Source organism: Lynx canadensis, chromosome A2, assembly GCF_007474595.2.
Source record: "Lynx canadensis isolate LIC74 chromosome A2, mLynCan4.pri.v2, whole genome shotgun sequence".
Taxonomy (NCBI): Eukaryota; Metazoa; Chordata; class Mammalia; order Carnivora; family Felidae; genus Lynx; species Lynx canadensis.
In genome coordinates, this window is record NC_044304.2 from 71,639,614 (window position 1) to 71,664,842 (window position 25,229).

At 42.8% G+C, this 25,229-nt stretch overlaps 1 long non-coding RNA gene across 1 annotated transcript; it reads left to right on the forward strand.

The window, feature by feature from the left end:
- Positions 1-17,792: 17,792 nt before the first annotated feature.
- LOC115500277 lies at positions 17,793-23,262 on the forward strand. Its single transcript, XR_003964498.1, has 3 exons — positions 17,793-17,865; positions 18,759-18,903; positions 22,794-23,262. It is a non-coding gene; the product is annotated as an uncharacterized LOC115500277 (long non-coding RNA).
- Positions 23,263-25,229: the final 1,967 nt, after the last annotated feature.

The window sequence follows — 25,229 nt, forward strand, 5'->3', positions numbered from 1 at the left end:
GCCCCACATCGGACTCCACGCTAACAACGAGGAGTCTGCTTGGGATTCTGTCTTCCTCTCTCTCTGACCCTCCCCCGCTCACTCTCAATCTCTCTCTCAAAATAAATTTAAAATAAAAGAAACTTTAAAAAGGAGTGTCTGTGGTGTCTGAAACCAGCTATTTCTGAGGAGTCAAGGAGAAGCAAAGTTTAAAATGTACAAAGCAGGAGCTGGTCTGTAAAGGATTCTTCTAAACGTCAGATACAGAAAATTGTAAACAGAAGACTTTGTTTTCCACAACAACTAATCACAAGAAAAGTTTTCTCCTTTGGGGAGTATACTAGGTCATGCTGTGTATTTTATTGTAAGTACCATACTTTTCCTCTCTCTCTCTCTCTCTCTAAACATTCTGCAAGAGATTTATTGGAATTTCCATGTTTCCGCTTGTGTTCGTGGTGTTTATTATCATTCTAAAATTTATATTTCGTGGTTTGCCTGGGTGGCTCAGTTGCTTAAACTTCTGAGTCTTGATTTTGGTTCAGGTCACGATCTCACAGTTCGTGAGATCAAGCCCCACTTGGGATTCTCTCTCTCCCTCTCTTCCTGCCCCTCCCACTCTCTTTCTCTCTCTCAAAATAAATAAACAAATTTTAAAATAAAAAAATAAAATTTATACTTTGTTTTGGATTATTTTGTCATTCAAAATAAGCTTTTGCTTTCATACTCAATTAGTTGAATTCTTTCGTTTAATGAGAGCTCTCCAAATTGAGTAATCTTTAGCCCAGCAAGATCTAGATGGGCCGGTGGCTGTCTTCCAGACCGCAGTCAAGGTGGCATTCTTCTCTTTTTCAAAATGGTTTAACTTTATTCGTGCTGAAATCAAGAGTCGGACGCTTAACTGACTGAGCCACCCAGGTGCCTGGAACGTGCTGCCTCATCCGTGTCTTTGATCACCTGGTTTCCTCTAATCACCACTACCTTCAGTGTTTCTTTGTTGGATAAACTTCTATTGGTCCTTCAAAATGCGGCCCGGTGGGAAATCATGAAGGTGAGTTGGAGACCTGCCAGGTCCAGAGCCCAGGTAGGATGGCCTGAAGGGCTCTCTCAGTGTCCACACTGGCTTTGTGAGCTGGCCTCGGGAAGCTTGGGGGCCAAGGCCCAGCGGCCAGCAAGAAGTAAGGCACATGTCCCTGCGGCTGGCTCCCGCCCGGCCTGGCCCGGAGCTGGTGCTGACCCCGGGGCGTTAAAGGAGCCCATGCAGCCTCCTGCTACCTAAAGGGCTTCAGCAGGAAGGACAGTGGCTTTTCTCCCGTTCCTGGTCTTCTGGTATTCCCACGGCATTCTCTCTGGTCTGAATATGGGGCATGTCCAGCCCCCCTCCTGCCACCCTCCCCTTCTGCCCATACTTCCTGGCACTCTGGCTGTGCTCCTTCCTTCAAGGCCAGAGCTGTGGAAATACTCTGGAGAGAGTCACTTGTTTCCCCTTTATTCTTCGTCTATTGAGTGCTTCCTCACTACTCTACCCATTCTTTTAAAAAAAAAAAAATTTTTTTTAACATTTATTTATTTTTGAAACAGAGAGATAGAGCATGAACGGGGGAGGGTCAGGGAGAGAGGGAGACACAGAATCTGAAACAGGCTTCAGGCTCTGAGCTGTCAGCACAGAGCCCGCCGCCGGGCTCAAACTCACAGACCCCGAGATCATGACCTGAGCCGAAGTCGGATGCTCAACCGACTGAGCCACCCAGGCACCCCATACTACTCTACCCATTCTTAATTCGTCTGCTAAGAAAATGCTATCTATAAATAGCTTTCATCTTATATTTGTGGCTAAATGATGCAACCACATGTGGCAAAACAGAATAAGAAGTCAGTCATAGATGTTTTTTGATTTCATGCAATGCTGTTATTAGCAGCAACATTGATGATAATAAAGCAAAGCCAGTTATTATTTACCACATTTACTGAAAATCTCTTTAAGCAGGCACTTCTTCAATATTAGTGTGTACTTTAATTAGTCACAACGTGGGGCGCCTGGGTGGCTCAGTCGGTTGAGCGTCTGACTTCGGCTCAGGTCATGATCTCATGGTTCCTGGGTTTGATCCCCGCATCGGACTCTGTGCTGACACCTCAGAGCCTGGAGCCTGCTTCTGATTCTGTGTCTTCCCCCCTCTCTCTGCCCCTCCCGGGCTCACACTCTGTCAATCTCTCTCTTGAAAAATAAATACACATTAAAAAACATTTTTTTTAATTAGTCACAGTGTTGTTATACTAAATTAAGCCGGAGTTTTATTAACATTAAAAAACGTTAAAACATTAAAACATTAAAAACATTAAAAAACATTAAAACACTAAAATACATTAAAAACATTAAAACATTAAAGCATTAAAATACATTAAAAACAGTAAAAGAGGGTTTCTCCTCTTTATTTCCTTTCCCATTGCCTATGTGAGTGTATTGCCCAGCCTTCCCTTTAGTTTAAGGATTTACATGAAAGGAAGATCATGCCAAGTTACAATCCACACCTCCCTCCCCTTTTAGAATACATACTATGTATCAGGAAGGGATATAAGGAGACTCTGAGAAACTTCCAGGCCAAAGAAAGCAAATGTTAAATCTATCATTCTTTAAGCATGCTCTTGGACAATTTTGCAAAACTCTCCTGTGATTAGCCTCTTTTTTTTTTTCTTGTGAGTGGGGGGGTTGAAAACAGTTTCCTTTGCAACCTCAAATATATGCATTTTATTTCTTCTTCCGTATGTCCAAGTGGCCAGTATGAAGCCCCTCAAGCCTCTCTGCCCGGACAGGAGAAAATAATGTTGCAACAACCTCTCCTAAATCCCAAGGACTGTGAATCTGCATAGATAAATCTGCTCTGCACATTTGCTGTCTCCAATGTGACTTCATTTGGATAAACTGGGGGAGGAGCTCTGAGGACGGAGCCTGGTCTGTACCTGTCTTCAAAGAAAGCCGAAGTTCACTGCTGCTCTGTGAACTCGACCACGGTGAGTGAATCAGGTAGGAGCGCCATTTCTCTGCTTCTCTTTCTCCAGGTTCAGAGCTTTACAAATGGGACCAGGCTGGAAGTGGGACCCCCTGACATGTACTGGTGCTGAGTCAGGGCTGAGAAGTCCCGGGAACGCGCAGGCTGACCAGATGACTGGGGCTTTGGAGCCACTTGGGGCACTGACATGAGATAGATGACAATTTCTCAAATACAGCTTTGCTCAGCTGGACTTAATACCAAATGTCAAATACCAGAGAATCATAATAACCCAGACGGTCATCAGGAGTGAGGCACTTTCAAGGACATTTACTGTTGTTCCAGCCAAATCACGGTCCAATTTTCAGCTCCACAGAATTCTGATCTTGCTGTCATCTCTTGTAAGTAATAAGGGTTACAGGAGGATCAAGGACACAGGCCGGGAGTTGAAGATAAATGACAATCCACCACGCCTTCTAGAGAATACAGAAATGAGACTATTTATTTTATGCAAAAAATAGTTATAATTCTTACACGTGCTCAGCAGATCTATTTTGCCCCAAAAGATAAGTAGCCTTTTTTTTTCTTTCTGGCAGATAATTAATAGTTTCTTATCTATATTTCCCTTGTCCAAACTCTGCTGCTAGGCAGAGTAGAAGAAAAGCAAGAACATGTTCGATACACTAATTATAAGGTTATGACATTATAAAGTGCAATCCAAATACAGTGGCCTCAAAGATTCTGAAATCTGTGCCAAAATGAATCACAGAAGGACAGAGTCACTGCAAAATGTTCAGCAAGTGACCATCTCATTTGTTTCTTATTTATCCACCATTCCTGTGGATAGAGTTGATGCTGCTCTTTTATTTGCTTCTCTTTGTTCACTCTTTCCACTTCTATCGAGTGCTTCTTTCTCTGTGAGACGAGGGAAGTGAGCACATGCCCGTGACATGGATTTTGGGAGGCTGAGGGACGTGTGGTACTTGAAAAAGCCGAACACATATAGGTGCTTGTGGGCGTGTGGTTCGAATGGATCCCCATAAACGTGCTTTAGTTACCTAGTCATTGTCCTGGATGCTGAATTCAGGGCTGAGAGTCTGAGAAGAGATTACCCAAGAGAAGTAGACAGGTTGGCCTTGACCTGAGAATTTCTTGCTGTTGCACCTGTGAGGGGAAGGAAGGCCTGAACAAAGGCAAAGGACTGTTCTTCCGACTTCCAAATTCTGCGGTAACCCGATTTGCACTTTAAGCCACTTCCTCCTAGAGGTGGAACAGCCTCCTCTTTCTCCCTTTCTCTTGGGCTACCCCCCTTGGTGCTAATGTCTTCAATAAAATTCAGTGATTTTTTTCTTCCTGTAAATCTTGCTTCCAAAACATGCATGTGTGTGCGTGTGTATTTTAACTTGGAGAGAAGCTTGAAACAAGATAAAACATTTGTTCGTATTTTACCCCTGACACTTATTTTATCTGAATTCATCTCTGTTCAAAAACGAATAAAATAAATAAAAATAAAAATTATTCTGTCCACTTTTCAAGACAAGTCTCTCTAACCATCCATCTTTTTAAATTTTTTAATGTTTATTTACTTTCGGGAGAGAGAGACAGAATGTGAGCAGGGGAGCAGCAGAGAGAAAGGGAAAGAGAGAATCCTAAGCATGCTCCACGCTGTTAGCACAGAGCCGTACCCGGGGCTTGATCATGACCTGAGCTGAAATCAAGAGTTGGATGCTCAACCGACTGAGCCAAGCACGTGCCCCTCTCCAACCATACATCTTATAATCACTCACTGCATTTGCACACACATCTGCAGGCCCAGCCCACCTCTAGGTTCTAAGCTGGGGGCCCCTTTCAAAGAACAAGATTGTCCTCGCACCTGATGGGTGAAGGGCACTGTGGCTGGGGAGGTGGGGCTTCTACTCTCCCAACGCTTCTACAAAGTCAGCTGCCTCTGTCCCACTTTCTCCTCTGGGGCCTTTTCGAAAGCAATCCCCTGCTCTATCTCACACTCTCCACCCCTTTCCTCTCTATCTGTCCCCTTCTTGGCTTCCAGCTGTGTTCCAGAATTTCCCCACTATAGGTCCAGGCCCCACCTGCATCTGCCACTCAACACTGTATTTCCAAAGAGCATGCCGCAGCTGATACGGCTACAATTTGGTTGGGGCGCATACGACATAGGATTTTTCCAAATGGCTGGCCAAAGGCCCAAATTGCATTTGGCCAATCACTTTTTTCTCTAAATTTTTAATCCCTTGTGTATCGTAAAAGAGATTTAGTTCCTCTGTTTCTGGTTCATTTGCAATTACAGTAACTCCTCAGAACCTTGTGTTGTAAGAGTTATTTGATGTTCAAGAAGTCTTATTAACTTTTACATGGTGCTTTAAAAACATTCTTCCTCAAACCTGGAAGTAGCCTTTGGCCAGCTATAAACTAACTTCAATATGAGGTTGTGTGGTTTCAGTTCAAGGCCTGGAGTAGATGAAAGGTGTTTTTTTCACCGCCATGAAGCGACCGTTCAGAGTGGACTTGGTTATTGCATAACCCCGGGAAGAAATTTAATTAGGACTGGGTGTACCTGGAAAACAACGTTTCCCAGGGTGCGTGCATCTGTAGGATGGGGTGAAATGGGGTGGGGAGGGAAACCTGGAGAAGGTGGCCTTAGAGTTTCAACTCGTTATGGTAACCCCTGGACATTATTAACCTTAACATGAATGTGAAGAATCCCAGATCTGATCATTTCGATTCCAGATAAGAAGGCTGATCTCAGGGAAGTTTTTAAACACACATACACATCAGTGAAATAGCCAACAGAATTGGATGGTGGCAAAAGTGAGGAATGTGTAGAGAGGGAGGTCTCTGAGGATAGAGTGGAAATGATGTGTAGACAATTGAAATGGGGGCTGGATTTTCCATCCCAGGCTATCGTAAGAGAAGGAAAGAGAATAGTTTTAACAGCTCTCACTCTGCTCAAGAGGGGAAACTGGACACGAGGTGGAGTGTTACCTGGGCGTTGAGATGTCTAGACTAACTGGAGAAGTGCAGACAAGCAATTAAGTTCAGGAGCCAGGGTTGGGGTAGCAAATGTTCTGAGTGCTCCGGGGAAACCTGTTTCTAATGGTGCTGTCGAAAAGAAAACCACAGGCCCAAAATGGAGTCACTTCTGCTAGGCTATGTCACCAAACTTAATACCTAACTTAATTGCAGTTTCAACACTCGCCTCTACAAAATGTAGTCTTAACCAGTCAGTCAGGAATTTTCTGGTCGGCACCAGTGAAGTAATCTGTCCCATGAGCCCTCTCTATCCCTCAAAGGAAGATGAGGTAATTCACCTAATGAGACCCCCCTGCCCATCCCCACCCCCAAGGGAAAGTGACCTTGTCTGAAACAATCTGTTCTTTTTCTAATACTTCTTGCCCCACCCTTCTTCCTATAAAGACCTGTCATTTTGTGAAGCTCCTTGGAGCTCCTTTCTATTTGCTCGATGGGGTGCTGCCCGATTCATGAATCGTTTAATAAAGCCATTAGATCTTCGAATTTACTTGGCTGCATTTTGTTCTTCCCCAGGCTGATGTGTTCAGCCATGGCGTCCCAAACAACCAGCACCTGATGCTGTGTCTTTGCAGGATCTGAGTGGAAACTGGGGCTTACCTGCATCTGCCCCGACCCGTCTGATATGCAGCCAGTATGTACCCATACCAGCTGTCCATTCTGAACGGGGGTTACCCATGCCGTGTCAGCCGTTAATTATTTTTTAACTTTCTCTTTTGATTTAAATTTCGTAATCCCATCTTACATACAAGCTTATAAAAAACAAATTGGGGTTCCGGAGCACTGACAGGCAGAGGGCTCTTCTGATTAGTTCTAACACGAAACATGTGTCTTCCACCAGAACAATGTTACAGAGGGGACGTGGTGGGAGTCCTACCACGAGAAGTTATGAGAGAAGAAAACCAAATTAGAGAAGAGACATCCAGTTTTATCAGCGTTAGGAGACCAGCTACAGGCCACTCTTGGACTTATACCCACCCTGATTCCACAGTGTTGATGTTGGGATCTCCTGTGGGTTAACCGTGAGCCCTCCCTCCAGGAAATGAAGATGAAGGCAGCTGAGTGGGGACAATATAACGAGGAGAGGAGCTGTTTGGATGAATGTGGAAGCAGCAGTCAGCCCAGCCCCTGTCCTTGTCACCTGCGTCTTTCTCTTCCTCACCACATGTGTAAACCCCATGCTCCCCTCCATGTCCAGCTCAAGCCCCATCTTTCAGTAAAGCTTCCCTTGGTCCCCTCACTCCATGTGGCACCCCCGTTCATCCCTCTGCCCTGGACATTCGTGGTCCATGAAGTTTCGCTGAAGGTTCCTTGCGCTGTTATTCTCCTTTTCATAGGTGTTTGTCTGGTCTCCCCCACTTAACATGGTTATATTCTCCAGGACAAGGATCGTCTCTGTACCACTGTGGTTTCCTCACAACACCTAGCGTGGTCAGCAACTGACCACACAGAAGGCTGTGAGACTTCTTGAGCCTCCTGAAGCCTAAAGTGGCCCCATGTGGGTAAATGTTCTAGCCGAATAAGAAAACAAGGACTCTTGGACTCTGGAGGAAGGAGGAGAAAGGGGTTGACAGATTTATAGCAGAAACGAGAACTTGAGAGGCATCCTTCATGGCGTGGGTGGCTTTGTGCGGTAGTGGGCATAGGGAAGGGCACTTGTCTATGTGTCCACTGAATTACAAGGACTCCAAGTCTGCGACAGAGAAAAAGTAAACTGATCTTTTGGCTTTAGGTGCATCTGATCAGGCAACATGAGGCAGTCTGGAATTGCCATCTTCCCTCCTGGGAGCACTCCCCCCCCACCCCACACCACCTGCTACATTTCACCCACATGAGGGTACGTGGTAGATGTCAGACCATATTCCCCCCTGCCCCCTCTCTCTCATGGAGAAAAAAGCACAAGCCCCCCCAGTGAGGGATGATATATCATTAGCATCACCATCATTTCAATCAACCCCTACTTAAAGTATACTTTTTTGTGAAATAAGGTTTGTCCGATCTGAAGTCTAGGATCATTTTAGGTCACCCCCTGAGCCCCAGCGTCTACATAAGATGCCATCTCCTTTTAAGTTTATTATTTTCTATAACTTTCATTGTACCTGTAACTCCACACACTTTGTGCATCAGGGATTATCAATGCCCAGTGTACTGGGCCAAGAGGGAGCAGACAGTGAAACAGAGAGAAAAGCAGAGAAGTCAAGTAAGAAAGATTTGCAAGAAAGTGTGAGTAGCCAACTGTCCTGTATGCTGTCCTGTATGCTGCAGAGAGGTCAGATATAATTAGAAACATTACTGTTGTGTTTGGAGATATGGACATAGTTACTCTGGACAAAGGCAGGATCAGAGATGAATTTGGGGTAGGAAGTGAAATTGGAATTCTTTGAAGATGGATGTGGAGGTGAGGACAGAGACAACCTCTAAGACCACTTAGCTGTGGAAGAGAGAAGGGAAATGGGTTAGACGCTTAGCCTGTTTCCTTGACCTGATCTCCCGCCATGTTGTAAGATTCACTCCCTCTCTTTTCCTCTTGGCCAGATTCTGGTCAATTGCTACAAAATTTTGTGCTTTCTTCATGCTGAGGACTTCTGTTCTCCAGCCAAATCAGACTCTGAGCTTTCCTTTGCACAGCTTCTTCTCAACAGGTCACCATATCTTCTCCTGGTATCACACTCAGGAGAGTGAGCTGCTAAACTTAAAAGATCTCCATCCTTAAAAACAGGGAAATCCACCAAATGAAGCTTCAAACTCAGCTTTCCACCCCCCCCCCCTTTACAGTATTTCCACCTTCACTGTTCTCCATAAGGAAAAAAAAATATAGGAAAACTTATTCTTTTATCTAGCAGATGTTCAAGTCTGTGTATGTGCACGAAGGAGAGAGAATAGAATAGAATAGAATGCACAGGCTGGAAAGAGAGATGAGATTCAGCCGAGGGACCTCTTTATGAAATTATTCTGGTCTCCAACTGCAGTTTCGGCAGCTGTGTAGAAGTATCTCTGTCCACAAATTCCAATCTAGTTCTGGAAGTTACTGGGGAAGATATAACAGATATTTGTACTTTTTTTTTTCTTATACATTTTTTCATAATAAATTTTCCATTAATCTTAGTGTTTCCTGGATGCACAAACTTAAGTACAAGGAATCTTTGCCTTCCTCTTTCCCAAGAGTTACCTGTTAATTTTCATTTCTTGTTCATTTGCATAGCCAGGACTTCAGAGCAACGTTAAGTAAAATAAGAAAGAATGGGCTTCCTTGTCTTGTTCCTGAATTCTCATGTTTCAGCATGAATATGATATTGGCTGCTGGTTTAGCATCCACACACTTTCTTATGTTATGGAAATCTCCACTTAGTACAGGTTTTGCTTTCTCTTCTCCTTCTCCTTCTTTTAGAGAGAGAGAGGGAGAGCACATGAGCAGGGAAGGGTCGAGGGAGAGCAAGACAGAATCCCAAGCAGGCTCCACACTCAGCATGGATCCTGACATGGGGCTCAATCCCAGGACCCCGGGACTATGACCCTAGCCGAAATCAAGAGTTGGATGCTCAACTGACTGAATCACCCAGGCTTCCCTAGGTTTTGCTAGTTAAGACTGAATGGGTGTTGAATGTTACAGAATGCTTTTTCAGAATCTGCTACAATACTAATACAATTTTCTTCTTGCATCTACTGTGATAAAATTTGGAATTTCTAACCCTAAATCATTCCTGTATTTTTATAGTGAATTCCACTTGTTCACACACTTATTTGTTGGTTGTTTTCTAATTAATTGGGTTTTGATTAAAATGTTGAAAATCATGTAAGACAATTATGTATTGTCTGTGTTTACAAAGGAAAGTTTATGTTTCCTTCTCTCTTCTACATTGTCAAATTTTGATATAAAAGCTACACTAAAGTGAAGTAGATTGCTTACTTAGTTTATTTATGTTTATTTATTTTTGAGAGACAGAGAGTGTGAGTGGGGGAGGGGCAGAGAGAGAGGGAGACACAGAATCTGAAGCAGGCTCCAGGCTCTGAGCTGTCAGCACGGAGCCCGACGCGGGGCTCGAACTCACGGACCGTGAGATCATGACCTGAGCCAAAGTCGGCCGCTTAACCGACTGAGCCACCCAGGCGCCCCTGCATTTTGGTTTTAGAATTCATTTTTCAAATTCCAAGAAAAAATATTCCATTTGTGTTTTATTTAAATGTATTTTATTTGATTTTATTAAATGATCTACAGTAAATGTAGATCACATTTGATATACTGTTCAAATTGAATGGATACCATTCGATTTAGAATTTTTACGTGTGATTGACAAATGGGATGGGCGTCTAGTCTTAGTCTCTGTCTCCCCCTTTTTATATCACTGTCAGATTTTACGATCGAATTGAGAACACTCTCACCCTCTTCTATGTGTTATAACCGTTCAAAATGCCTGGAAATGATAGGTTCCTTGAAATCATCTGACATTGTTTGCCAACTTTTAAAATGTATTCCAAAGTTTTTGGTTTATTTAGGTTTCTTCCTTATTTCTGACTCAATTACTTTAGTAATAATAGTCTTAGAAAATTATTTCTCCAGTTGAGATTTTCAAAATAATTAACCTCAAATTCAGCAGGAGTATGTCAGGGGTGGGCAAATGGGGGAATCTACTGGGAAGAGACATTTCCTGAGATCATGGAATGTTCTATATGTTGCTTGTGGTAATTAATGCTTGTATGATGTCTAAATCTGTCAAAACTCATTGAAATTTGCACCTAAAATCAGTGCATGTTACTGCCTACAAACTATACATCAATAAAGTTGCTTTCTTTAAAAAAAAAAAAACAACCTGTTTTATATTTAACTATTTTCAATGTCAGTCATATGTGAAACACAGTTGTATTTTCCAGCCTTCATTTGTGGTCACAGTAAGAATGCGACCATGCTACTATCATTTTCTTTCATTTTTTTTTCCCTTCCTTAAGGTTTCTGGGCTGCTTTTTTTTGGTTCTAGCTCTTATATACATTGTTTTCTTTTTTTATTGAAGTGTAGTTGACACACAATGTGACATTAGTTTCAGGGGTAAAACATAATGATTCAACATCTGTCTACTGATGCTTGCTCACAAGCGTAGCTACTGTCCATCACATTATAACACTGTTACAGTACCATTGACTGTATTCCCTATGCTGTGTCTTTCGTACCTGTGACTTAACTCATTCCATAATTGGAAGCCTGTACCTCCCACTCCCCTTTACCTATTGTTTTCTTTTATACTTTTTCATTAGATAATTAGAAGGTATGAACTCAGTTTTCAATTCCTCTGGTATATTCCTTCAAATTAAGAAAAAAAAAAACACCTGATGATATCTGCACTCCCATGTTCATTGTAACATCATTTCTATCAAGACATGGAAGCAATCTAAGTGTCCACTGGTAGATGAACGGATAAAGAAAATGTGTTGTATGTGTGCGATGGGATATTATTCAGCCATAGAAAAGGGAATCTTGTCATTTGTGACAACATGGATGGACCTTGAGGGCTTTATGGTGAGTGAAAGAAATCAAAGATAAATACCATATAATCTCACTCATACGTAGAATCTAAGGGGGAGGAAAACGAAGCCCATAGATGTGGAGAACAGATTGGTGGTTGTCAGAGACAGAAAGTAGGGGGTGGGTGAAATGGGTGAAGGGAGTCAAAAGGTACAAAATTCCAGTTAAAAGAGAAATAAGTCATGGGGATATAATGTGCAGGACTTCAACTATCATCATTAATACCACATTGCATATTTGAAAGTTGTAATCCCAAGAAAACTGTGTATAGTGACAGATGTTAACTAGACTTATTGTGGTAATACTCATTTCACTATAGAAACAAATATAAAATCAAAGGAAAAGAAAAAAAAAAACCCACCTGATTCCTCTGACCATCACTGTCAAGAATTTAGGCAGTATCACTGATCTCCCTGAGGAAGAAAGGAACTAGTAATTTCTCTGATTCTTCCCATCTTGCCCAGACCAGGACAATAAATATTTGAATAAATGCATAATTAGAAACAGACAGATGTGAATAATGACCCTTCTCAAACACCAACTCTGTAAAGTATAGATTCCTAATGTACGATCTTTGCATCATAGTGGGGTTCTCCTCCTTTCAATGGCAACTTCACTGATGCAATGCACGCTCTGGCAGTGTAGTACTCTGTGTGTGCTCATGGAATGGTTAAAAATTATTCATGAGAAAAGAACCCTCCAACTGTATTGGTAAAACATCAGAGGTTAAAATATGTATGATTGCCTTGATCTTCGTTTGTTGCCTGTCATGTAAGTACCAACAGTGAATGGAAACTTTCATCAGATCTGACATTGACTGCGTAGGGTGTCAGTTTCACCAAGTGTGCAAATAGGGGAAAATTAAAAAAAAAACAAACAAAGTAACTTGTATATCTAAGGTCAAAGAAGAATCATGCTCAATCACTGGAGACGGAGATTTAGTACACTTGGTGTACCATCGTCCCTTCCCTACAAATTATGATTTGCAATGTTATGTGTAATAGGGCAACTGACTATCCTGGTTTACAAGGGACTGAGGGATTCCCCAGGATGAGGGGCTTTCAGTGCTGAAATCAGAAAAGTCTTAGGCAAACCAGGAAAGCCCCACATGAATCGGAATGAGCTAGTCACCCTAAATATAAAAACATAACATACATACCTGAACATACATAACACATTTTATATCCTACACACTAAACAGCTTATCACTCAGCAATGAGAGGTAATGAGAGTCAGCATTAAGTTGGGAGTTTAAGGACCGGGTTATGAACTTACTATAGCATAGTCTCCACAGCAGGTAGAATTTACACCGTATGTGATTTTTTAAAGTGGTGTTAGGAGTGTTTGGATAAATGGTATTAATACTTACAGACGGTGAGGACAAGGGAGCCGTACTGATTGTCCATCATCACTCAGGTTTATGAGACCAGGTTAGAGTCTACAGATTCTGGTCTACTGTCATTAGAAACACCAAACATTTACCAAGAGTGCCGAGTCACTGGACCCATGGGGTTAGTTTGTTTTGAAAACGGAACTGGTGTTTCTACCAAGAACCAGAAAAACATTGAGAACAACAAAAATCTGTGGTGTGTTTATAAAAAATGATGACTCTCACCCTGATCTAAACCAGACTGGTTTCCTCCTGGCTCCCTCCCTCTTCCCCTTAATTAAGCTAACTGGAAAGGAAAGGCTTTCATCAGACTAAAATGGCAATCTTCCTATCCTAATCTCTAGGACAAAACGGAGAATCTGGTCTGGAATTGAATTTGAAATATTAAAGAAAAATGACTACCAGCTTAACGCTGTCACTATCCCGTGTTTATTTTTCTTTCTTTTATGTCTGATGTCAAGGAGAAAGTAATGTCATCTGCTGGAGGTTAGAGCATGTTTGCATTTTGAGATAATGAGAATTAATGTTGGAGGGCCAAACCAACACTGAACCAGCCCTGTTCTTCCCATGTGTGTAAAACATTTTGTAATGACTTTCACTTAATCTGGGAGCCTGGCAGGTTGCCGCAAACCACCTAGATCCAAGTGGCTGACTTTCTTTTTCAAAAGGAACCGTTTATAAGCTGGAAGTTAGAAATTAGGGCATCAGGAAAACAGAGCTCTGCAAACTGCTTTCTCCATTTGGGTTTTACTTCCACCTGTCTCCTTCTCTTCCAACTTCTAGCACACACAGCCATGATCTTTTACCTCACAGCTCTTGTAAAGGCAAGCCGTCCAGAGAAAGGGGCGGAGATGCATTTTCCTGCAGGAGCTGTGAAGTCGGGGAACTCAGCGCTGAGCCATCATCTGTGGGATTCATTCAGTGAGGAGGCCCAGACACGATGGTCATGTGTTGTGGGGCAGACAGTAGTTGACAGGATGTTTGACTTTTCAATAGGCTGTTTTTTGCCAACGGTACACACGCTCTGTGTGATTCGAGCATAGGAATCTCTTGCTTAAAACCTTTCCGTAGCCTCACAGCACCCACAGCGTAAATTCCAAACCCCTAATTCCCTTGGCAGGAGGCCCAAGGCGTTTCTCGCAATTGGTCATCTGTAGCTCTCTGGCTTCACTTCCCTGCTGCCCATCCCAATTGCCACAGGTCACAAATATAAATGCCCTACGGTTCCCCGGATGTACGTGGACATGGTGTAGCTCCATGTACAGCTGCTTCCCACCATTAGGGAAACTCCTGTTTACCTTCATGCACAACCAAACACTTGGCACGCAGTAGGTGTGCAATATATTTGCTGCAGGGATAGATTCCAAAACTCAACTCCAACATCCTTTCTCCGACTTCCCAAGGTAGATGGACTCTATTCTCTGTGCCTCCACAATTCTTTGTGCTTTTGACGTAGTGGTTCCCATCCGGCATGATTTCACCTCCCAGGACCACCTGACCATGTCTGGAGAGAGTTGGGGTTGGCACACCGGAGGTTCGCTCCTGGCACCCGCTGAGTGAAGGTCAGGGATGTTGCTGAACCTTCCACACTATGCAGGGTGGTCCCTCATAACAAAGAAATATCCAATCCGACCATCAGTAGTGCCAAGGTTGAGAAACACTGCTGAGCGGAACTCATAGTTTGGAATAATCATCTGGAGGACATCTGTTTACTCCATTAGACAGTAAGCTCCTTGATATCAGGGACTGAATCTTAATTACCTTTGCAATCCCCCTGTCTAGCACAATGTCTGGCACACAAGGGATGCTCCGAGAAGAAAGATACGACGCACTGCCGAAGTGCTACGTAGTGATCATTCTCTAAGGGATCATGAAAAATAAAGATATAACTTGCTCCAGCATGTGAATTCAAACTGAAATAAAAGCTCAAAAAAGTTGCCCAATTTCAAAGAAATGGCCTCTCTCCACGTTTTTTTTCCCTCCAAAGGGATTCCTTTCCAATGGCTCATAACCTTACCGGCAGCGCCATGTTAGAAAGTACCTTCTGCCTTGGGAGAAGTAACTTCTACCTCACTGCACTTTTCCTGGCCCCGAAAAATTCGCATTAAGGTTCATCTTCTATTTTCATGCCAATTCTCAGAGGCACAGTGTCTTTGTAATTGGTGTCAGCTACAGCATTTCAGAATGCCCCATAAATAGGGCCCATTTGGGAGCTTTTGGGAAGTGCTATTTTGATATCTCCTCCATGTGTATTCACTTGGCCTCTAGCCATTTGTCAGGGAAACAATTTGAAAAGGCAATTTGGAAGCCCACCCACATGATCTCAGTACCTCTTTCTTCTTGCTGATGGTATTAGACTAAAATTGGTCTCATTTTGACTTTACCCACCCCCTGACTAAATAACTAGATTATGTTTAGAATAAGAACTCGAGGGGCGCCTGGGTGGCGCAGTCGGTTAAGCGTCCGACTTCAGCCAGGTCACGATCTCGCGGTCCGTGAGTTCGAGCCCCGCGTCGGGCTCTGGGCTGATGGCTCAGAGCCTGGAGCCTGTTTCCGATTCTGTGTCTCCCTCTCTCTCTGCCCCTCCCCCGTTCATGCTCTGTCTCTGTCCCAAAAATAAATAAAACGTTGAAAAAAAAATTAAAAAAAAAAAAAAAAAAAGAACTCGAAGCAACGTGGTCCAACTGTGAAGTCTGTGTTACTCAGAAGCCTTAGCGGGATCCTCCTGTCTACATTGCAAATCCCTCCACACTTCTGTAGTGTGGTTTGCTTGGAAACACTGCAAGTAAATTATGGTCATAGTTGGTGTTCGCCATAATGAAAATGTGAGGGGTACGATTTTTATTTAAGGTTTGTCTTCCCAGGAGAATCCCTCTCCTTTGCCAAATATTCGAATTGGGATTATCTTTACCAACCAAATAAAAGCATGCACAGTTCTGTTTCGATCCTCACAGAACTAAGTTTACCTCACGTGGGCAAAATCCACCTTTCTTTGAGAGAATTCTACCCAATAGTCTTTTTGAAATGTGAATTTATTACATTGTAGACTATGCATTTAACTTAATAAAACAATTTATAAACCTCAGTGGATATGTTTCACAATAGCCCTTTGCTTTACTTAAAAAAATAACGAACGATTATTACACATTACGATGTGCAAACAATAGACGGAGTTTCAAAGAAGGAGACGACTTGAAATTCACATCACAGCCAAGAAGCTTTGACTGGGACCTGGATGCATACAGCTTCTGGATGCAGAAGACAAAAGTCTTCTGCATGGGACTGACAATGAATGGTTGACACATTATTTAAGTGGCAAGGAAATGAGGGATTCAGAAAATGAGACACAGAGAAGTGTGGATTAAAGTTCTTGAAGAAGGTTCATCAAAAAAGTAAAATAGATAATTTTTTTTTCATATCTTCTCCCAGCCCCTCGTGTTGCTTGATTCCTCTGTTTCGATACCCTCAGAACTGTTTTAGGTTGGATTTGTTTGTTGGGCGTCCTCTCTGTTCTCTGACATCATCATCTTCCGGAGAAGAAGCCATGACTGCTCATCGCTGGATCTCCAAAGCAGATCTTCAGTGTTTGCTACAGAGCAGTGGATGTCAGTGGAAGAGAAAGCGATAACTGCCCTGGTGTTTACTTTCTTAGACACACTGGGCAAAAGTACTCAGTGTAATGGCATAGAAAAGAGAACGAGACACCAAAGAACGCGTTGTACTCCATAGTGTCGAAGAGGGAGCAGAGTGGAAGGCGGGCCCGTGCGTGTGACTCAACACCATCCGATTCTGTTTTGCGCTGGACCAAAGTCCAATTGCATTTGCCCCCTTCTGGGACTAGAGAGAATGAGAATTTAACCTGTGTTCCCCCTTAAAATAGTTTATTCTGTTTTATTCTCACATTGGCGTTCCTAAAATGGCTAAGTTCAAAATAATTTAAAAGCCACATTAAGAATAAAATCACAATCCACAAGTCAATGCCTTCATCTGTTTCTTCATGGCCTAATTCACAACTTCTTTAGAGTCTGAAGTTTACTCCAGGGAAACTCTGCAAATATTCCGTGTTTAATTTCAGTTTGTAAGTTTGAGGTCATTATTCATGCTCATGAATCGCATTGAGTATTTACACATAAATTTTACTTGTCTAATTTACTAATTACCGGGAGGGAGAAATGTGGCGGCATCTTAATCGAGGAAAAACATCTCAAACGCTTTTGCACACGTTTTGCATTTGGCATAACCTGAAACACATTTCCCCACAAAACTTGTTCCCTTAACTCTTAAGCCCCTGAGTATTCCAATGGAAACACAATACTTTTTATCTGGATTCATTTACACTCTTATTTACTCATCAGCATGATGTTTTGTAAGATATTTAATATTCTCCAAGAGCCCTTTCTTCTTCTGCACATTTCAAAGTTTTTCCTGTAGGAAACACTGTGTTCCAAGCCATAAATTGAGTCTGAATCCAGAAAACAGGAGTTGGGGGAAGCCATAAATTCCAAATGAGTTCCAAGTGGTACTGATCTTAACCGCCCATTATTCATATAATGTGGTTACCAAAATGAGAACGGAGTACCCTGAGTGGAGAAGACTTTTGGAGTCTGCTGGCATTAACTTGGAATCCGTGCTCGTGCTTAGGGAAGAGTAACTTGTATCCTCACTCTCACTGTGTTGATTCGAAGACAGCTTTTCTTTCCCAAGTAACAGGTGTCACAACTGACGCATCCTCTCTGGGAGGACTCAGCCTTCCGGAGTGACTTTCTCCTACTGGAAGTGAAGTTGCCAGGACGGTGAGTAAGCTGCCTGTCACAAGTGGCAGAAGGACGTTCCCACCCATGACCCGTGATTGACAACACAGCAGACTTAACCATCCCTGCCGTTGTTGGAGGCTTGTAGTTAACTTTCCTGTCAAGTTTCTTCTTATCGGAAGTATTGGAAACCGATTCTGGTGAGCTATTTTAAAAATACTTTTATTGGCAGGATATCAAGGCCTTTCTTGGAATTCAAGGAAAAGTTGTAAATCTAGCTCCATAAAGACATATGGCCAAAAGAGGCTGGTAGGAGCCAGTGCTCTCTCCAGGGCTATGGATGGATCGGGCAAATCACGGAATACAGAATACGGCTGAGCAGGTGTCCAGATGGTGTCTAGGAGTGCTACCTATTACAAACTAGCAACTCCCCAAATGACCACTCTCCCGACTAACTGATCCATGGTTTGTCATCTTTATCCTTTGCTTCCATAGGGGGAGTGTGGCCTCCATATTTTCATTGGTTGTAAAATTTACTTTACTCTTAGATGATTTGTCTGTAGAATTTAGTATACTAATGTAACTTTCAGATTTCACATTAAATCCTGCTGTTATTTTCTATACCTAATGGCTGTTTTCATGGCTTCTCCAGAGATGTTGGGGTCCTTAAGTGATGAAACAATTTCTATAACTGACCCTGCTCATGAGACACAAGTGTCCGTACATGATATGGAGCCCAAAAATTCTCTTCCAGTCTGAATGCTTATCATGGGACTTTTTCTTTGTCACAACCGCATCCTAACCACTGAGAAACCTGTTTCAAAACAGACAAGACCGGTTCTCCCTTTTAAATATTTGGTTTTCAATCCAAAACCATATTTGAACTAATTGTTCGGGCAATACACTTCCCCAAAGGCATGCACATGAAGCTAACACATAATTATTAGATAATTAGATAGTCAAAATTTATATCTTTATAAAAATTAATGGGATCCATTTAAAATTGCTGATAGAAAACTGATAGTCTGTTTTGAATTACTTAAATCCATGCATTGCATTGTAAATACGGTAAAATGTCTGTTGGGATTTCCAGGTAGCGAATGATGCTGAAGGCTCAGACTCAAGGTTGGTAATAAGCGAACACAGAGGCTCTGAAATGCTACCTGACAGTCTTAAGGCAAGACAAGGGAATCCACACATCTGCCCATCAGTGAACAATGGCTTCTCAGCCTCTCTAGGTAAAGCTCGCCCCTTGCAACCTTAGCCCTTGTAAAAATCTTATCCTATGTCTAAAAAGCAGGTCTATTCAAGGACTGCAAATAAAAGATAACCTTATTAAAGACTTATTCCCCAGTTCTTCTGTTTATTGGCATGCTTGCCAACATGAATCCAAAGTACTCATTTTCAGGAGACATCATGTCCACGTTCCTAAGGTTGAAAAATCCCTGCAGAGAGGAAAGTCACTAATGTGTTCTTTCTCTTTTTCTGATTTTACTGGGTCAAGAGAAAAACCTGTAAACAGGACTCACTTTCATCATCTGCCAAACACATGGACCCAACGTTTTCCTACAAAGGGAGGCGATCTTATGGGCAGTGCAGGAGAATAACTTTACCCGCAAGGAGCAAAAAAATACCCTTGTCCTCAGATATACATGGGTTTAAAATTGTAAATATCTGGGAAGACAATAATCAAAAGAAAATGAGCGTCAAGAGTAAAAGTGTATGTTATTGATAGATGACATTGAGATGATACAACTATTCTCATCTATTCTCAATACGGTGCCACACATTCCCACAAATTAGCATGGGTCTGAAAGAAATCAGACTGTGGTCAAATAAGAATTTGAATCTAAAATGCTATGTGTTTCCATGCATTTTTCATGGAAGCTTAAGAAAGATATTATGATTTGAAAGTGCTTACTATCATAAAGCAATAAGGTGAAAGAGTCCTTGATAGAGAAGTACGACAGTGGTTTTTACAAACAAGAGAGTTGAAAAAGAGAGAATTGAGTTTCCCAAATGGTGTCATCATTATATGGCAGATTGCAGAGCAGAATTGGAATCTTATGACTTTCAGTGGTCTTTTCTGCTTTATTGGGGATCAAAGTGTGAATTCTGATTTGAGGATTTATGAAAATAATTTACAATTCTACCATCAGAGGCCATCTGTGTACTCTTCATGTACTGAGATATCATGGAGGTAACGCAGAAAAGTAAGAGAATTTCTGCCCTACAGTATGTATGACCTAAACACAATTTGAATGTCTGGATCCATCAACCATAGCAAGTGTGACTTTAGATAATATTTTACAGAAAATGTTGTAAATGAATTTTTAAATAGGGTTTTATATTTACTTCCATTTGAGTGCCAAAAGTAATTAAATACTTGCATGACTAATCTTAGGAAAAGGAAACCATCTGTTCAGTTTCTTCACCTGTATTATGCAGGAAATAACCCATACTTGTCAGGACTGATACCACAATTCAATGAGATAACATGAGCAAGACATTTAGATTTGTGCCAGGCACATAGTATCTACTCAGTTAATGCTGGTTTCCTTGAGAAAGAATATTCTTTGAGGAATACGGAATTCTTCTAATCTCTATGACTGAATATCTCAATTTATTTTATTTTATTTTATTTTTTTTTACATAAAATAGGGCAAGGACTCATGGACACATAAAGAGCTCAGGGATAAATTCTAGGACAATATCTGAAAATGTGCATTCAATTATTATTACTTTAGCTTGGCCTCGTCAAAATGGCCACATGACTTCAGCTCTCCAGCCCTTTGTGCACCAGCCTTCATGGGGCTGGCTTTCAGTTTCCTTGGATAACAAAGTGTGCGACAGTCCCCTCTCTGTACTTCACTTCTTCCTGCAGAGACTTACTATATTGGGTTGAATGGCATCACCCCAAAATTCACATCCACCCACAACTTGTGAATGTGACTTTATTTGGAAACAGGTCTTTGCAGATGTGATCAAGTTAAAAGGAAGTTATTGTGCATTCGGGTGGGCGCTGAATCCCATATGACTATTGTCCTTGCAAGAAGAGAAAACAGAAACACAGATGGGAAAGGAAGATGGACACGTGAGGCTGGAGACAGAGGCCAAAGGCGAACATTGAAGTTAGGCTGCTGTAAGCCAAGGAATGAACGCCAAGGTCTGCAGGCAGCCACCGGAAGAGGCAAGGAAGGATCCTCCCCTGGCGTCCCCAGAGAGACCATGGCCCTGCTGACTTCTTAATCTCAGACTTCTAGTCTGCAGAACTGAGCAAGGATGTCCTTCTATTGTTTGGAGCCATCTAGTTTGTGGCCATTTGTTTCGGCAGCCCCAGGAAATAAACACCTGCTCACGCAAAGGTCGTGGGTGTTTGGAGATGATCACGTAAACCTTTGGCGATGATCACGTAAACCGTCCTCTGCACTGTACCAGTTTGACCACAATTCCCCAGTAACCGTCACTGTGGCCTAACGGTGAAAGTTGGGGTTCTGTAATCTGCACCATTCCTGTTATTTCCTTCAGAGAGGCTGTTGAAAAATGAAGTCACCTCTAGCATCCTTTCCAAGGAGTGCAGGCTTATTTTCTCCCATTGAACCTCACCAGGCTCTCTCTGAGATCACATAGGTTTCCAGTCCTAATGAGGCAGAGAAATGCAAAATCCAGAAAGCCTTGGAGAAATACCCATTAGTGAACAATCCCTGACCATTGGGAATTTCAGGCAAGAAAATATTCATGGCTAATTGACCTTGTGGATATTAAAGCAGGTTTTAGGATTTGGAACTTCCCTATTTGAGCTTCCGCTTTGACCCCTTCTATCCTGGTTGCCCATAAGACAGGAGAGGAGAAGTGGGTTTCTGTTCCCTGGAACATCTTGCTCCCACAGGACTTTTCAGTTAGTCTTGGATTAAGCACATATGTCCAGACTTGTTAAGGGTCTGGCTTCACTTGCATGTGGTTACAAGTGTATTCCATAACAGGAATACAAAGGCAGTTTATGAAAATAGAAATAAATTTCCTCCGAATGTACTGGAAGTAAAGAGCACATACACAAACATATTAACACCGACCCGTATATTTCATTTGACTCCTTCCATTCAAGTTTTCACCCGACTAATAACCTATTGCAATGTTCATCAAACTAAGCCTTTGTATCTTTCCTCGTCCAACCTGTCCTTTCCACAGACAAGAGATATGCAGCTCTGATCTGGAATTGAAGATACAAAAAATGGAGAAAACAAGACTTCTCCCTTTGAGAACTCATGTTTTTGTAAGGGAAACACACACACACACACACACACACACACACACACACATTAAGGATAAAAGGTAAATGTAAAAGGACAGTGGTTATAAAAAAATTAATTTTTCTTGAGAGGGTCAGGAACAAACGAGGGAATATATGCGCTGGTCTTAGGAAGTGGGCAAGTGTGAGAAAGAGAAAGACAGGGAGAATGAGAGAGATGCTGAGAGAGAGGGAGGGAGACAGGGAGAGACAGAGAGACACAGTGGGACAGAGAAAGAGAGAGAGAATGAGAGAGAGGCAAACAGAAAGGAGAGAAAGCAGACACATACACACACACACACAGAATGAGAAAGACAAAGACAGAGAGACAGAGAGGAGGTGGTGGAGGAAAGAGGGAGAGAGAGAGGACAAGACTAGGGCTCTGAAATCCATGACCTGTCCTAGAAGCACTGCATTCAGACTAGATTAATCTGCCTGCAGCATGGCTGGAGGCACCTGCCCGCACCACTGTCTGCCCTGACTCCCCAGCCGTAGCTTCCACAGTGAGGTCTCAGCACCTCCGCTGGATTTTAAGACCTCCCGTGATTTTTCCTCAGTTTCATTGCCGTCACTGCCCCCTGCCATCCCATTCTCTGCTCCCTCTGCATAGTGCCTCCCCAGTCTTTGCTTCCATGGCTCCAGGAAGCCACCCCTCCTCCCTCCACCCTTCTTCCCATGGCACATGTTTCAAAAACACCTCTTCAGGAGGTCTTCCTTCTTTCTCTCAGTTAGAGGTGTTCTTCAGGTGTCCAGATTCCCAAAGCACCTCAGCTCTTCCTCTCTCGTGACGCGTGTGAGAGATCAGTGTTATATTTTTCCACACATTTGCTGCCTTCACAGCTGTGCCCATCTCTGCGGCCCCTTCCTGGAGTCCCACGGGCATTGGACATGGTCCACCTCGTCAGGCCCAAGGAACGTGAGAGGGAGTGACTTCTACTTCTGCGCAGAAGCTTTAAAGGACTCCACATGGTGTGGCCACGGAGTCAGCATGTCCCAGAAGAGACTGTCCCTCTGCCTGATTCCAGGAATGCCAACTGCATGGAGCAGAAATGCAGCTGACCGATGAATGGCTTTTGCACGCAGGAATTGTTGGGGGCCACTGAAGGTTTGCGGTTGTATTATCAATGTGTAGTCCATCAAAAGATGCTTTATGCAAGAAGTTTCATATTCCACCTTAAACGCTCAATGTTTGTGTGTGTCTTTTCTTCCTAATTAACTCTAAGTTCCTGTGAATCCGTGTGTGACCCATCTTTTAATTTATTACTCTTTGCACCATGCCTGGAATCCAGTCGTTGCTTGCTAAACGTTTATTGACTCGTTTAAAAAACGAGTGTAAGAAACGGGTGTGCAATGCACTGGCATGAACACGCAGGGGTGGGGCGGGCAGGCTGTGATGATGAGAACGGAAGAACCAACTCATTTTCTAGGTGCAGTTAGACTTGACTCTTTAGCCCAAGTGCTCCCTGCCCTGCTGGGCTACATCAATTCGCCAATTGGAGATTTATTTTTAATCTAGAGATTCAGTTTATAGTCTTGGAGACAAAGAGCAGAGTTTATTTTGAAAGGATAGACTAGGAAAACTGAAGAATTAGATCAACAAAGTGACATTTTGGGGTGAAGAAAGTTTAATGTCATAACCTAATATGATAAAGTAACAGGTGTAGTGAGGATTATGTTTAGTCTTCGGGTCTCTTAAAGGACACCTGTCATAACCTAATATGATAAAGTAACAGGTGTAGTGAAGATTATGTTTAGTCTTCGGGTCTCTTAAAGGACAGGAGGTAAATTGTAGATGTGCTAGAAGGTTCACTCCGTCTCTGTGGAGTGACGGTGGGGACCAATGTTTCTTCCATCTTAATGTGCTTGCTAAAATGCAGACTCTCGTAGGGAGGTTACTGGGGAGGCACTGAGGACACGTTTCTTCTTCTTCTATTAAGTTTATTTATTTATTTTGAGAGAAAGAGAGAGCGAGAGAGTGTGTGCAAGTAGGGAAGGAGCAGAGAGAGAGAGAGAGGGAAGAGGGAGAAAGAATCCCGAGCAGGCTCTGCACTGTCGGCATGGAGCCCCATGCGGGACCATGACCTGAGCCAACGCTGAACAAACTGAGCCACCCAGGTGCTCTTGAGAACACATTTCTAACAAGCTCTCAGACACTGCAGCTTGTCTTTGGATCACCCTCTGAGTAGCAAAGTATTGAAGACTCTAGGGTTGAGTTGGCCATGGGACAGTATGATTGGTACCCTTGTAGCAAAGTTGGTTCCAGTGTCTGACGGGAGTGTGGGACACAGCTAACCTTTATAACGTTGGGGGAAAGTCTGTGTTCCTGTAATTTCCTAAAATCCAGAAAAGAAGCACTTTGCTGATGATGCACAGTGGACATCATGGCCAAGAGATTAAAAACACCAGGACTGGACACAGAGTCTTAGGTTCAAATTTCCGCTCTTCGGTCTAATGGCTGGGTGATATTGAGTGGTTTCTTAATCTCTCAGAGCCTCCATTTCTTAGTTTGTGAAAAGAAAGAATATCAGAAAGTAGGCTAGAGACTGGAAGGGAGTGAGCCCTCTTACAGCTTGGCGGCAGGATCAAGATGTTAAAAGAAGACCCTTCTGGGGTGCCTGGGTGGCTCAGTCAGTTAAGCATTGGACTTTGGATCAGGTCATAATCTCATGGCTCATGAGTTTGAGCCCCACATTGGGCATTGTGCTGACAGTTCAGAGCCTGGTGCCTGCTTCGGATTCTGTGTCTCCCTCTCTCTCTGACCCTCCCCCATGCTCTCTCTCTCTCTCTCAAAAATAAATAAACGTTAAAAATTAAAAAAAAAAATAAAAGAAGACCCTTCCTACCACAGTTCTGACCTGGGTATGAATTTAAGAAATGCCATCCACCAAAGTGAATATCAGGGAGATTGCTACTTGCAACGTTTACAGAAATTGTTTGTAAAGTAGTTACCTGGTTTTTGGACCCCCACAGTGACTTCAAACAAGACAAGAATTGAGAACAGAGAAAAATGGAACGTTTGGAAGGAGATATCTTAGTGAAGAGGTGTTGTGGTACCATGTTGCAGTACCCCCCCACCCTGAGTAGGGATGGGGTGATGCTCCATCATAAGCCCAGTGAGAGGCTTCCACAGACGAATTGAAGAGCATGCAATGTGTCCCTTGCATTTGGAAACACGGGGGACCTGAGTCTGATACCTAGAGCACTAAATCAGCCTGTCACAACAAGAGGTCGGTTGCTGCGACTTGTCTGTGTTCCCAGTACTTGTTGGGTTGAAGG